This window comes from Oncorhynchus masou, unplaced genomic scaffold, assembly GCF_036934945.1.
Source record: "Oncorhynchus masou masou isolate Uvic2021 unplaced genomic scaffold, UVic_Omas_1.1 unplaced_scaffold_3754, whole genome shotgun sequence".
Lineage (NCBI taxonomy): Eukaryota > Metazoa > Chordata > Actinopteri > Salmoniformes > Salmonidae > Oncorhynchus > Oncorhynchus masou.
Genome location: NW_027010156.1, coordinates 18,948 through 31,068, shown reverse-complemented (window position 1 = coordinate 31,068; position 12,121 = coordinate 18,948). Strand labels below are relative to the sequence as shown.

At 46.3% G+C, this 12,121-nt stretch overlaps 1 pseudogene; it reads left to right on the top strand.

The window, feature by feature from the left end:
• Nucleotides 1-2,549: 2,549 nt before the first annotated feature.
• LOC135534657 (arylsulfatase J-like) lies at nucleotides 2,550-11,512 on the top strand (annotated as a pseudogene).
• Nucleotides 11,513-12,121: the final 609 nt, after the last annotated feature.

Genomic DNA, 12,121 nt, shown 5'->3' with positions numbered 1-12,121 from the left:
TAAGGCTCTGTTCAGTTATCTCACAGTGATAAGGCTCTGTACAGTTATCTCACAGTGATAAGGTCTGTACAGTTATCTCACAGTGATAAGGCTCTGTTCAGTTATCTCACAGTGATAAGGCTCTGTACAGTTATCTCACAGTGATAAGGCTCTGTACAGTTATCTCACAGTGATAAGGCTCTGCATCACAGTTATCTACAGTTATCTCACAGTGTAAGGCAACCGAGTTCCTGACATCTATTGCCACTTGCGGTGTAAATTCCACCCCCATGGGGCGCAAAAAATATTTGAAATGTAGACTCACATTTATTGCGGCATTGTGTTGGGAAGAAAGGTGCAATCATCACCTAGAAAATTAAGAGATGGGGCTCAATCCAATCTGCATTGCAGTATTTATGCAGTAGCTCTTTTTCCAATAGTCCAATTAACTCACAGATTGGTCTTGGGTACTGTATAAAACCTAATGCCAGGGCGACCCCTTCACAGGTATGCTTTCACGTTTCACAATTAGAAGAGTGTGGCAACGGGATGAATATTGTAAATAAAAGATTTGCATGGGGAAATATATATATATATATATATATATATATATATATATATATATATATATATATATATATATATATACAGTGGGGCAAAAAGTATTTAGCCAGCCACCAATTGTGCAAGTTCTCCCACTTTAAAATATGAGAGGCCTGTAATTTTCATCATAGGTACACTTCAACTATGACAGACAAAATGAGAGAGAAAAATCCAGAAAAATCACACTAGGATTTTTTATGAATTTATTTGCAAAATATGGTGGAAAATAAATATTTGGTCACCTACAAACAAGCAAGATTTCTGGCTCACAGACCTGTAACTTCTTCTTTAAGAGGCTCCTCTGTCCTCCACTGTTACCTGTATTAATGGCACGTGGTGGAACTTGTTATCAGTATAAAAGTCACCTGTCCACAACCTCAAACAGTCACACTCCAAACTCCACTATGGCCAAGACCAAATAGCTGTCAAAGGACACCAGAAACAAAATTGTAGACCTGCACCAGGCTGGGAAGACTGAATCTGCAATAGGTAAGCAGCTTGGTTTGAAGAAATCAACTGTGGGAGCAATTATTAGGGAAATGGAAGACATACAAGACCACTGATAATCTCCTCGATCTGGGGCTCCACGCAAGATCTCACCCGTGGGTCAAAATGATCACAAATACGGTGAGCAAAAATCCCAGAACCACACGGGGGGACCTAGTGAATGACCTGCAGAGAGCTGGGACCAAAGTAACAAAGCCTACCATCAGTAACACACTACACTGCCAGGGACTCAAATCCTGCAGTGCCAGACGTGTCCCTTGCTTAAGCCAGTACATGTCCAGGCCCGTCTGAAGTTTGCTAGAGAGCATTTGGATGATCCAGAAGAAGATTGGGAGAATGTCATATGGTCAAATGAAACCAAAATATAACTATTTGGTAAAAACACAACTCGTTGTGTTTGGAGGACAAAGAATGCTGAGTTGCATCCAAAGAACACCATACCTACTGTGAAGCATGGAGGTGGAAACATCATGCTTTGTGGCTGTTTTTCTGCAAAGGGACCAGGACGACTGATCCGTGTAAAGGAAAGAATGAATAGGGCCATGTATCGTGAGATTTTGAAAACCTCCTTAGGGCAAGGGCATTGAAGATGAAACGTGGCTGGGTCTTTCAGCATGACAATGATCCCAAACACACTGCCCGGGCAACAAAGGAGTGGCTTCGTAAGAAGCATTTCAAGGTCCTGGAGTGGCCTAGCCAGTCTCCAGATCTCAACCCCATAGAAAATCTTTGGAGGGAGTTGAAAGTCCGTGTTGCCCAGCAACAGCCCCAAAACATCACTGCTCTAGAGGAGATCTGCATGGAGGAATGGGCCAAAATACCAGCAGGAGTGTGTGAAACCTTGTGAAGACTTACAGAAAACATTTGAACTCTGTCATTGCCAACAAAGGGTATATAACAAAGTATTGAGATAAACTTTTGTTATTGACCAAATACTTATTTTCCACCATAATTTGCAAATAAATTCATTAAAAATCCTACAATGTGATTTTCTGATTTCTTTTCTCATTTTGTCTGTCATATTTGAAGTGTACCTATAATGAAAATTACAGGCCTCTCTCATCTTTTAAGTGGGAGAACTTGCACAATTGGTGGCTGACTAAATACTTTTTTGCCCCACTGTATACTGTATATTACAACTATGAGCAGACTGCACCACCAGTAATAACATTTGGGGAAAAATGATGATTGGTGTGTATTTCTTGTTATGATGGATGCAGCTACGAATTTAAACAAATACTTCTCATATCCTACATGTTTTTTTTCTTCTTCGTAAAAAGCACAGAAATATGCATGAGACGGTAAGCAAACATGTTTAATTTGGTCATATGCGGAAATGTGCCTTTTGAATTTTTTTGTAACGTCAGTAGTCTCGTCAAGGAAGCATCATGCAAGTATATTGTACCACCCAGTCCATTTAGAAAGGAATGTATTTCATACCGAACCACTTCCTTAAGATGATGTGCCTCTACATCGAGAAGGGTGCAATTGCAGCCTGCAATTTGGGACGTTCCAGTCTGGAAGGTGGGGGTGCTCCAGTACAGTCGCCCCGCCTGTCAGGTACTGTTTTCCCACAGTTTTGTTAACGACTGTGAGGGCAGGCGGGAGCGAAGGACGCCGTCTAGCAGTGGGGGGGGTTCATGAAGGAACCAATGGGATGCTCGAGGGGGAATGGGGGAATGCCCAGAATTGCGGGCTACAGTGGCACACTATTGTCTACGTCACGATTTCAATGGTCAAGTTCAACCGCTCGGGTCCAAAATAGCTAGATTTACTACTAAAAGACCGAAATATATCACTTTTAGAACCATCTGTCAAAATGAAGCCCAGAATTGACGTGTTTCACTATAAATAAGCCTAAAACATCTGGTTTTACATGAAGAAAAAAATATGTTCATGAAAGTTACTCTTTAAAAGCCAAGCATAGCCTCTCCTCCTCTCAGTAAAGTTTTTTTTGTCATACCCAATGCTGTCGCCAAGTAGTCCAGACTATCGATAAAGGGTTTCTCGTGAGACCACAATCACCCAAAGCTTTATTAAAAGGTCAAGTTTGACAAGACTGTGAGAGGACATCCCTTTTTTATATATGTGGGCTATTACATTATTTCAGACAGCTCCTGTTGTTATTGTGGACGTACAGTACAACCCCCTCCATGGAGGTTATATGCCCATCATGGAATGAGATAACCCACTGACATTCTTTAGAAACATTTTAAGTTATTTTCCTTGAACAATTTGTATTGTATTTCTTTTGATTATAAAGCAAGCCCCTTTCCCTGCTATAATGGAAGCTGGTTCAACAACAACGTGCCTGGTCTCTCTGATCCTGGCCATCCGTTAGCCAAGGAGCCGATACATAAAAGGTTTATGCTTGTGAGCCTTTTGCCGACATGCTTTGGAATGAATTATTCCTAATTCATAGGCCCACCTACAGTGAATACTCCATTCCGCTTGTATATATTGATCCCCATTTCCAAACACCGCCTCTGTCCAGTTACCAAACACACACTCCTCCAAACAAAAGTTTCAGTCCTATAACACCATATCAACAGCAGGCCGAGGCTGTATCTGGCTTGTTGAGAACATGTCTCACACACGTCTCACACAATTTCCCCACACATGGGAGCAAGTTACGGGAGTATGTTTTATTTGAGGAGAGTGCGATGCCTAAGGCCTATACTCGTTTGAAGCTAATTACAACAATGTTGACTGTCAACAATCCAAACATATTGAGCCAACACTGGGATGTTTCTGTTTTATGTTGCTATCAGTCGTTAGCCCTCTGCTATTTAATAAACTGTATCGATCCACAATGGATAGGACTAGAATATTCTGTTGCCCCAGAGATTGGAGATGATAGCATCTCAAAGACCGTCAATAACCGACAAAACTTGAGACAAATGCATGCCTTATTAAACAATGGAACGCTTTAATTGACCTGTGAGTGGCCAAGCCCTCATCACACCTACAACTTGTTTATTTATCAAAACCCAGCTCTTTTCACACTACCGCAGCTATTGGAGCTATAATAATGGCAATGAAAATCGTGGAAAATATTTCGGACAAAACCCAGACCAAAAGTGCTAGGACCAGAGTTTAAGCATTGTGTTGGAGGTTAAAATAGAGGAGGAGGTTAAAGAAGGTGTTGGGTATACTATGTTGGGTATACTATGTTGGGTATACTATGTTGGGTATAATGTCCCTATCTCTGCTTGTTGGAATGTACTGAATTAAACTACACTCTTAAGGACATGGGAACAAACAGCAACACTGCTACCAAGTGTGTTGTTAACGGGTCGATTATTTGCTACCATAGCGGCCGTGCAGTGTTCGTTGAGAGACTGCCACACAGCGGTTTAGGAGAGAAGGAGGGGTGGAGGAGGAGGTAGGGGAGGAGAGGAGGAGGAGAAGGAGAGGTGGAGGAGGAGAAGTTGGTGGAGGAAGAAGTTGGTGGAGGAGAGGAGGAGGAGAAGGAGAGGTGGGAGAGAAGAAGGAGGGGTGGAGGAGAGGAGAGGAGAGGGAGAGGAGGGGAAGGAAAGGTGGAGGGAGGAGGGGTGGAAGGAGGGGTGGAGGAGAGGGAGAAGGAGAGGGTGGAGGAGGTGGGTGGAGGAGAGGAGGAGGGAGGGGGAGAAGGAAAGGTGGAGGGAGGAGAGGTTTGGAAGGAGGTGGAGGAGAGGAGAAGGAGAGGAAGGAGGGAGGAAAGGTGGAGGATGAGGGTGGGAAGGAGGTGGAGGGAGGAGAAGGGAGGTGGACGAGGAGGTGGTGGAGGAGAGGAGAGGAGAGGAGGGAGGAAAGGTGGAGGAGGAGAGGTGGAGAAGGAGTTGAGGAGAGGAGAAGGAGAGGTGGACGAGGGAGGTGGTGGAGGAGAGGTGGAGTAGAGGAGGAGGAGAAGGAGAGGGAGGAGAGGTGGGATTGGAGATGGAGAGGGAGGGGGGAGAGGTGGAGAAGGAGGGTGGGAGGAGAGATGGAGGAGAGGTTGAGGAGAAGGAGAGGTGGAGGAGGAGGAGGAGGAGAGAGAAGGAGAGGTGGAGGAGAAAGGGGAGGTGGAGAAGGAGAGGTGGAGAAGGAGAGGGGAGGAGGAGGAGAGGTGGAGAAGGAGAGGTAGAGGGAGAAGGAGAGGTGGAGGAGGGGGAGGAGGGAGAGGAGGAGAAAAAGAGGTGTGGGAGAGGAGGAGAAGGAGGAGGAAAGGTGGAGGGAGGAGAAGGGAGGAGAAGAAGAGGTGTGGGAGAGGGGAGGAGAAGGAGGAGGAGGAGTGGTGGAGGATAATGAGGTGGAGGTGATGATGGAGGAGAAGGGGAGGAGGAGTGAGGAGGAGGAGGAGGAGGTAGAGGAGGAGAGGTGAGGAGAAGGGAGAGGTGGAAGAGGAGGCAGAGGATAGGAGGAGGGAGAGGGGGAAGAGAAGGCTGAGGTGGAGGGGAGGAGGAGAGGGAAGAGGGGGAGGAGAGGCAGAGGACAGGGGAGGGGGAGAGAGAGGATGAGTAGAGGAGGTGATGATGAAGGAGGAGGTGGAAGAGAGGTGGTGAGAGGAGAGGAGGTGGAGGAGAGGTGGAGGAGAAGGAGAGGTGGAGGAGGAGGTGCCCATGTGTCTTGAAGTTGTTCACTGAGTACAGACAGTCCTCCCAAACTGACTGACTCCCTGAGGCATATTATACTGTACTGTATGGAGTTTACACCTGTGGGAACAGCCGGGACTGAGTGCAACACAAACACACATAATAACATACACACGTACACATAGATTTTGTATGTAGATATGTGTTAGTGGAGTATTGGCTTGAGGCACACACTTAGTGTGTTGTGAAATATGTTATGAATGTATTGTAATGTTTTAAAAATGGTATAACTGCTCTTCATTTTGCCAAATCCTGGAAGAGTGGCTGCTGCCTTAGTACAGCTGTGGGGATCCATAATAAACCCCAGGAAGAGTAGCTGCTGCCTTGGCAGGAACTAATGGGATCCATAATAAACCCCAGGAAGAGTGGCTGGCTTGGCAGGAACTAATGGGAAACCTAATAAAACCCCAGGAAGAGGAGCTGCTGGCTTTGGCAACAGCTAATGGGATCCATAAAACCGCAAGAAGGGTAGCTGCTGCCTTGGCAACAGCTAATGGGGATCCATAATAAACCCCAAGAAGAGTAGCTGCTGCCTTATAGGAACTAATGGGGATCCATAATAAACCCCAAGAAGAGTAGCCAAGGCCTTGGCCGGAACTAATGGGGATCCATAATAAACCCCAGGAAGAGTAGCTGCTGCCTTGGCAACAGCCAATGGGGATCCTAATAAACCGCAAGAAGGGTGGCTGCTGCCTTGGCAACAGCTAATGGGGATCCTAATAAACCCAGTGAAGGCTGCCATGCCTTGGAGTAACAGCTACTGGGGATCCATAATAAACCCCAGGAAGAGTAGCTGCACCTTGGTGCAGGAACTAATGGGGAACCATAAGCAAAACCCCAGGGAAGAGTGGCTGCTGTAGCACGGCAACAGCTAATGGGGATCCAAAAACCGCAAGAAGGTAACTGCTGCCTTGGCAACAGCCACGGGGATCCATAATAAACCCCAAGAAGAGTAGCTGCTGCCTTGGCAGGAACTAATGGGGATCCATAATAAACCCCAAGAAGAGTAGCTGCTGCCTTGGCGGAACTAATGGGGATCATAATAAACCCCAGGAAGAGTAGCTGCTGCCTTGGCAACAGCTAATGGGGATCCATAGCCAAGCCGTTAAGAAGGGTAGCTGCTGCGTTTGGCAGCAGCTAATGGGGATCCATAATAAACCCCAAGAAGAGTAAGCTGCCTTTGGCAACAGCTAATGGGGATCCATAATAAACCCAGAGAAGAGTAGCTGCCTTGGCAACAGCTAATGTGGATCCATATAAACCGCAAGAAGGGTAGCTGCTGCCTTGGCACAGCTAATGGGGATCCATAATAAACCCCAAGAAGAGTAGCTGCTGCCTTGGCAGGAACCAATGGGGATCCATAATAAACCCCAAGAAGAGTAGCTGCTGCCTTGGCGGGAACTAATGGGGATCCATAATAAACCCCCAAGAAGAGTAGCTGCTGCCTTGGCAGGAACTAATGGGGATCCATAATAAACCCCAAGAACAGTAGCTGCTGCCTTGGCAGGAATAATGGGGATCCATAATAAACCCCAAGAAGAGTAGCTGCTGCCTTAGCAACAGCTAATGGGGATCCATAATAAACCCAAGAAGAGTAGCTGCTGCCTTGGCAACAGCTAATGGGGATCCATAATAAACCCCAAGAAGAGTAGCTGCTGCCTTGGCAGGAACTAATGGGGATCCATAATAAACCCCAAGAAGAGTAGCTGCTGCCTTGGCAGGAACTAATGGGGATCCATAATAAACCCCAAGAAGAGTATGCCCAGGAACTAGTGGGGATCCATAATAAACCCCCAAGAGCTACTGCTTGGCAGGAGTAGCTGCTGCCTTGCAGGACCTAATGAGGTCCATAATAAACCCCAGGAAGAGTAGCTGATGCCTTGGCAAGGAACTAATGGGGATCCATAATAAACCCCAGGAAGAGTAGCTGCTGCCTTGGCAGGAACTAATGGGGATCCATAATAAACCCCAAGAAGAGTAGCTGCTGCCTTGGCAGGAACTAATGGGGATCCATAATAAACCCCAGGAAGAGTAGCTGCTGCCTTGGCAGGCTAATGAGGGTCCATAATAAAACCCAGGAAGAGTAAAGCTGATGCCTTGGCAACAGCTAATGGGGATCCTAAACCCCAGGAAGAGTAGCTGCTGCCTTGAACCAATGAGGATCCATAAATAGAGTAGCTGCTGCCTTGGCAGGAACTAATGAGGGTCCATAATAAACCCCAGGAAGAGTAGCTGATGCCTTGGCAGGAACTAATGGGGATCCATAATAAACCCCAGGAAGAGTAGCTGCTGCCTTGGCAGGAACTAATGAGGATCCATAATAAACCCCAAGAAGAGTAGCTGCTGCCTTGGCAGGAACTAATGAGGGTCCATAATAAACCCCAGGAAGAGTAGCTGATGCCTTGGCAGGAACTAATGAGGATCCATAATAAACCCCAAGAAGAGTAGCTGCTGCCTTGGCAGGAACTAATGAGGATCCATAATAAACCCCAAGAAGAGTAGCTGCTGCCTTTGGCAGGAACTAATGAGGGTCCATAATAAACCCCAGGAAGAGTAGCTGCTGCCTTGGCAGGAACTATGAGGATCCATAATAAACCCCAGGAAGAGTAGCTGCTGCCTTGGTAGGAACTAATGGGGATCCTTAACAAATACAAATACAGAGACGACACCACTACCATCACCCCCACTTTTTTCTGATGTCCATTAGCTAATCCCTGTTCTGTCATTTAGCATGCAAACACACACACAGGCATACGCACACTAAACGCACACATACAGCTCACCAAACCACACACACACCTAATGTCATGTTGCAAACCCTGGTCAACATCTGTCTGACAGTTTAATGCTGTGTGAAAATGTTAAGTGAATTACCTAGGGGAACAACCAATTAAAATCTAAAACCACTAAGAACACTCCAATGTTTCATCAACTAAACTAAATGTTTTCCAGGGATTTAATGGCCAGTTTCCTTAACACACGTAGAGTAATGCTATCTGCTACTAAAGTTCAAGTCAAGGGCAGGATGGTTACTGCAGTAAGTAGACTACATTATTTGCACTTCCAAGATACAGTTGCTAAAATGACATGCAAAGACTTGAATAGAACTGTGTCCAAGTGTGAATAAAGTGAGAGTTTTGGTGCTGTGGATACGTTTGAAATCATTTAAGATGCAGCGAAGAAAGCCCTGGTTCGCCAGACCACCGTCAAATGAAGCCTCCTTTCCAAAACACCGACCGCTTATGTCATTTACCATTTCCCTGGTGAGGGATTGTGCCCTTTGCCCCTGGCCACAGCAGAGAAAGAGGGACAGTGAGAATGGGAGGAGGGAAGGCAAGGAGGAAGGGAGAGAAAAAAGGGATTGAGTAAGTCTGGTTTTCTCTGTCTGATAGCAGGAGAGTCAGACAATGATGAAGTCAGTCCAGGGTAATTGTAGCTGTTAAGTCATTTCACCACGACAATGACTTCATCCTCTTCCATATTGCTCTTGGACATCTCCTGTCAAACTCGCTCAGCTGTCAGTCTATACCTGTTGACTTTGGATTAAGTCCGTTGCAAATAGAATTAGGTTGAATAATGTGTACTGTGTGTAATACAAAGCTGATTCTGTCCCGTCTCATTGCATTTACAATGTCTGTGAAAGGATTCATTGTAGAGTGAAATAAACTACCTAATCTGGCGTTTTAGAAACTTAAACTGGATGAATTGTCAATGTATTACCAGATCCTTGGTAGACTGTTTGGTTTATTTGGAAATCATACCGTATCATATTCAAATTGTATAAAAAGTATCTTTCTAGTATAGCCTATACCTATCTGGAACTATTTCTGTGCACATCATATACCATAGAATTCTACAATTCAAGCATAGAATTCCAAGGATTCGAGGTTTAGGAAGCCAAGCTAACGGGTGTATGTCAGATAGTGAGGAAGGAGAAATCCAAACACCATGGTAGAATCATGGCAGGCACATGTATGGACCTGTCATACCACAATACTGCATCCAACTATATTATATTTAACTGTAAATGTTAGCAAACACTCTATTTGATGTTTGACTGGTTTTGGATACTCTGACTGGCCAGATGAGGATGGTCTCTTGCTCTGCGCTCTGGTTCTTCACAATGTTTATCCAAACTAGCTATGTTTCCTAGACACGGTCACCTTGGCCTTCTCTTTAGAGGTGTACTTTGTAGCAAAGGTCATAGATAAGATTTGCTTGGTTGATTGGTTGACTGGTTGATTGACTAACAGCCTTTCTTTTCTCTGTGTCACATGCAGGTACCAGATCCACACGGGCCTCCAGCACTCGGTCATCAGGCCCACCCAGGCCAACTGCCTGCCCCTGGAGAATGTCACACTACCCCAAAGCTCCGGCAGGCAGGCTACGCCACCCATATGGTGGGCAAGTGGCACCTGGGCTTCTACAAGCGTGGCTGCATGCCCACTCAGCGCGGCTTCGACACATTCTTTGGGTCCCTATTGGGTAGTGGTGACTACTACAGCCACTATAAATGTGACGGCCCCGGCATGTGTGGCTATGACCTGTACGAAGGGGAGGAGGCAGCCTGGGAACAGGATCGGGCCGATACTCAACCTTGATGTTCACCCAAAAAGCTGTGGACATCCTGGCACACCACAACCCCCAGAAACCCTTATTCCTCTACTTGGCCTTTCAGGCGGTCCACCCCGCTACAGGTGCCCGCCGCTACCTGGAGCGCTACAAGTCCATCCCTAACTTACATCGGCGCAAGTACGCCGCCATGGTGTCCTGCCTGGACGAGGCCGTCCACAACCTCACGCTGGCACTGAAGCGTTACGGTTTCTACGACAATACAGTGATAGTGTACTCGTCAGACAATGGGGGTCAGCCCATGGCCGGGGCAACAACTGGCCTCTCAGGGGGAGCAAGGCCACCTACTGGGAGGGGGAATCCGGGCCGTAGGCTTCGTTCTACAGTCCCCCTGCTACTGAACAAGGGGACCCGATGCCGGGCATTGATCCACATCACAGACTGGTTCCCCACCCTGGTGTCCCTGGGGGAGGGGACCCTGGACGAAGATCTCAACCTGGATGGCTACGACGTGTGGGAGGCCATCAGCGAGGGCCGCCAGTCCCCCGCCACGACATTCTGCACAACATCGACCCCATCTACACCAAGGCAAAGAACGGCTCATGGAAGGCTGGCTATGGCCTCTGGAATACGGCCATCCGAGCCGCCCTCGGGTGGGCCACTGGAAGCTTCTCACCGGGGTGCCTGGCTACAGCGACTGGGTCCCTCCGCAGACCTTCTCCAATCTGCTTCTGACCAACCGCTGGCATAATGAATATGTCCGCTGGGACCAGGGGGAAGTCCGTCTGGCTGTTCAACATCATAGCTGATCCCTACGAGAGAGTGGACCTGTCTCTACGCTACCCCACACATTGTGAAGAAGATGCTAATGCGGCTAGCACAGTACAATAGGACGGCCATCCCGGTGCGCTACCCGGCTAAAGACTCCCGCTCCAATCCTAACTTCAACGGAGGGGTGTGGGGACCCTGGTACAAAGAGGATGAAGATGATAGAGAGACTAACCTCCTTACCAACAACCTGGCCAAGAAGAGACGGAAGAAGAAAGTGAAGAAGAGGAAGCTGAAGGACTGAAAGAAAGGTGGAGGACTAGTCTTTTTATTTATTGCTGTGCCTTTTTGTTGTGAAAGACGTTATGATGGTCAGATCTCAGGGATTGACACACGGTCGCTCTTTAAAGATTGTCCTGCTCAATGATTTGAAGACTTTAATGGACTGGCGCTTTGGATATTACATGAACTCAATGGACAAATGACCTTTATTTGCCTCAGAGAGTAGGCTTTAAGGAAACAACCACTTTAATAACTACTGTCAGACCCAGCACCTATGACCTCAAGAATATGAGTTAGGGCCTTTAAATAATGTTTATTTTCTAGATTTTGATTGCATGCTTGAACTTCTGTGACCTTACGATTTTTATTAGATTTCTGACATTTAGGCAAAGAGAAAATAAATATAGAATGAATTGTAGACAGCACCATATATTTGGGCTAAAGAAAAATAAAAAAGATTAATAGTTATATTATATTAGCTGTTGATTGTAGTGTTGCAAGAAAATGAAAAGAAAATGTTGAATTTATATTGATAGTCAACTGAGATTTACTCTGTTTCATGAGTACAGTCCGTCTGAACTTTAGAACAATCTATGTTCTCCCATTAGTTCTGTCTAGTCTGGCACCAGGTAAACCTGAATGTAAAACAAATTAGCTAAAAAAATAAAATGTGTTTTTCTCATTCTCTCATTTGTCTCATTCCTCTCTTCTTTCTCACCATCTTTCTCTCTCTGTACTTCCATGTTTCTCTCTCTGCTCCCTGTCTCTCTCTCACTCCCGCTCTCGCTCCCTGTCTC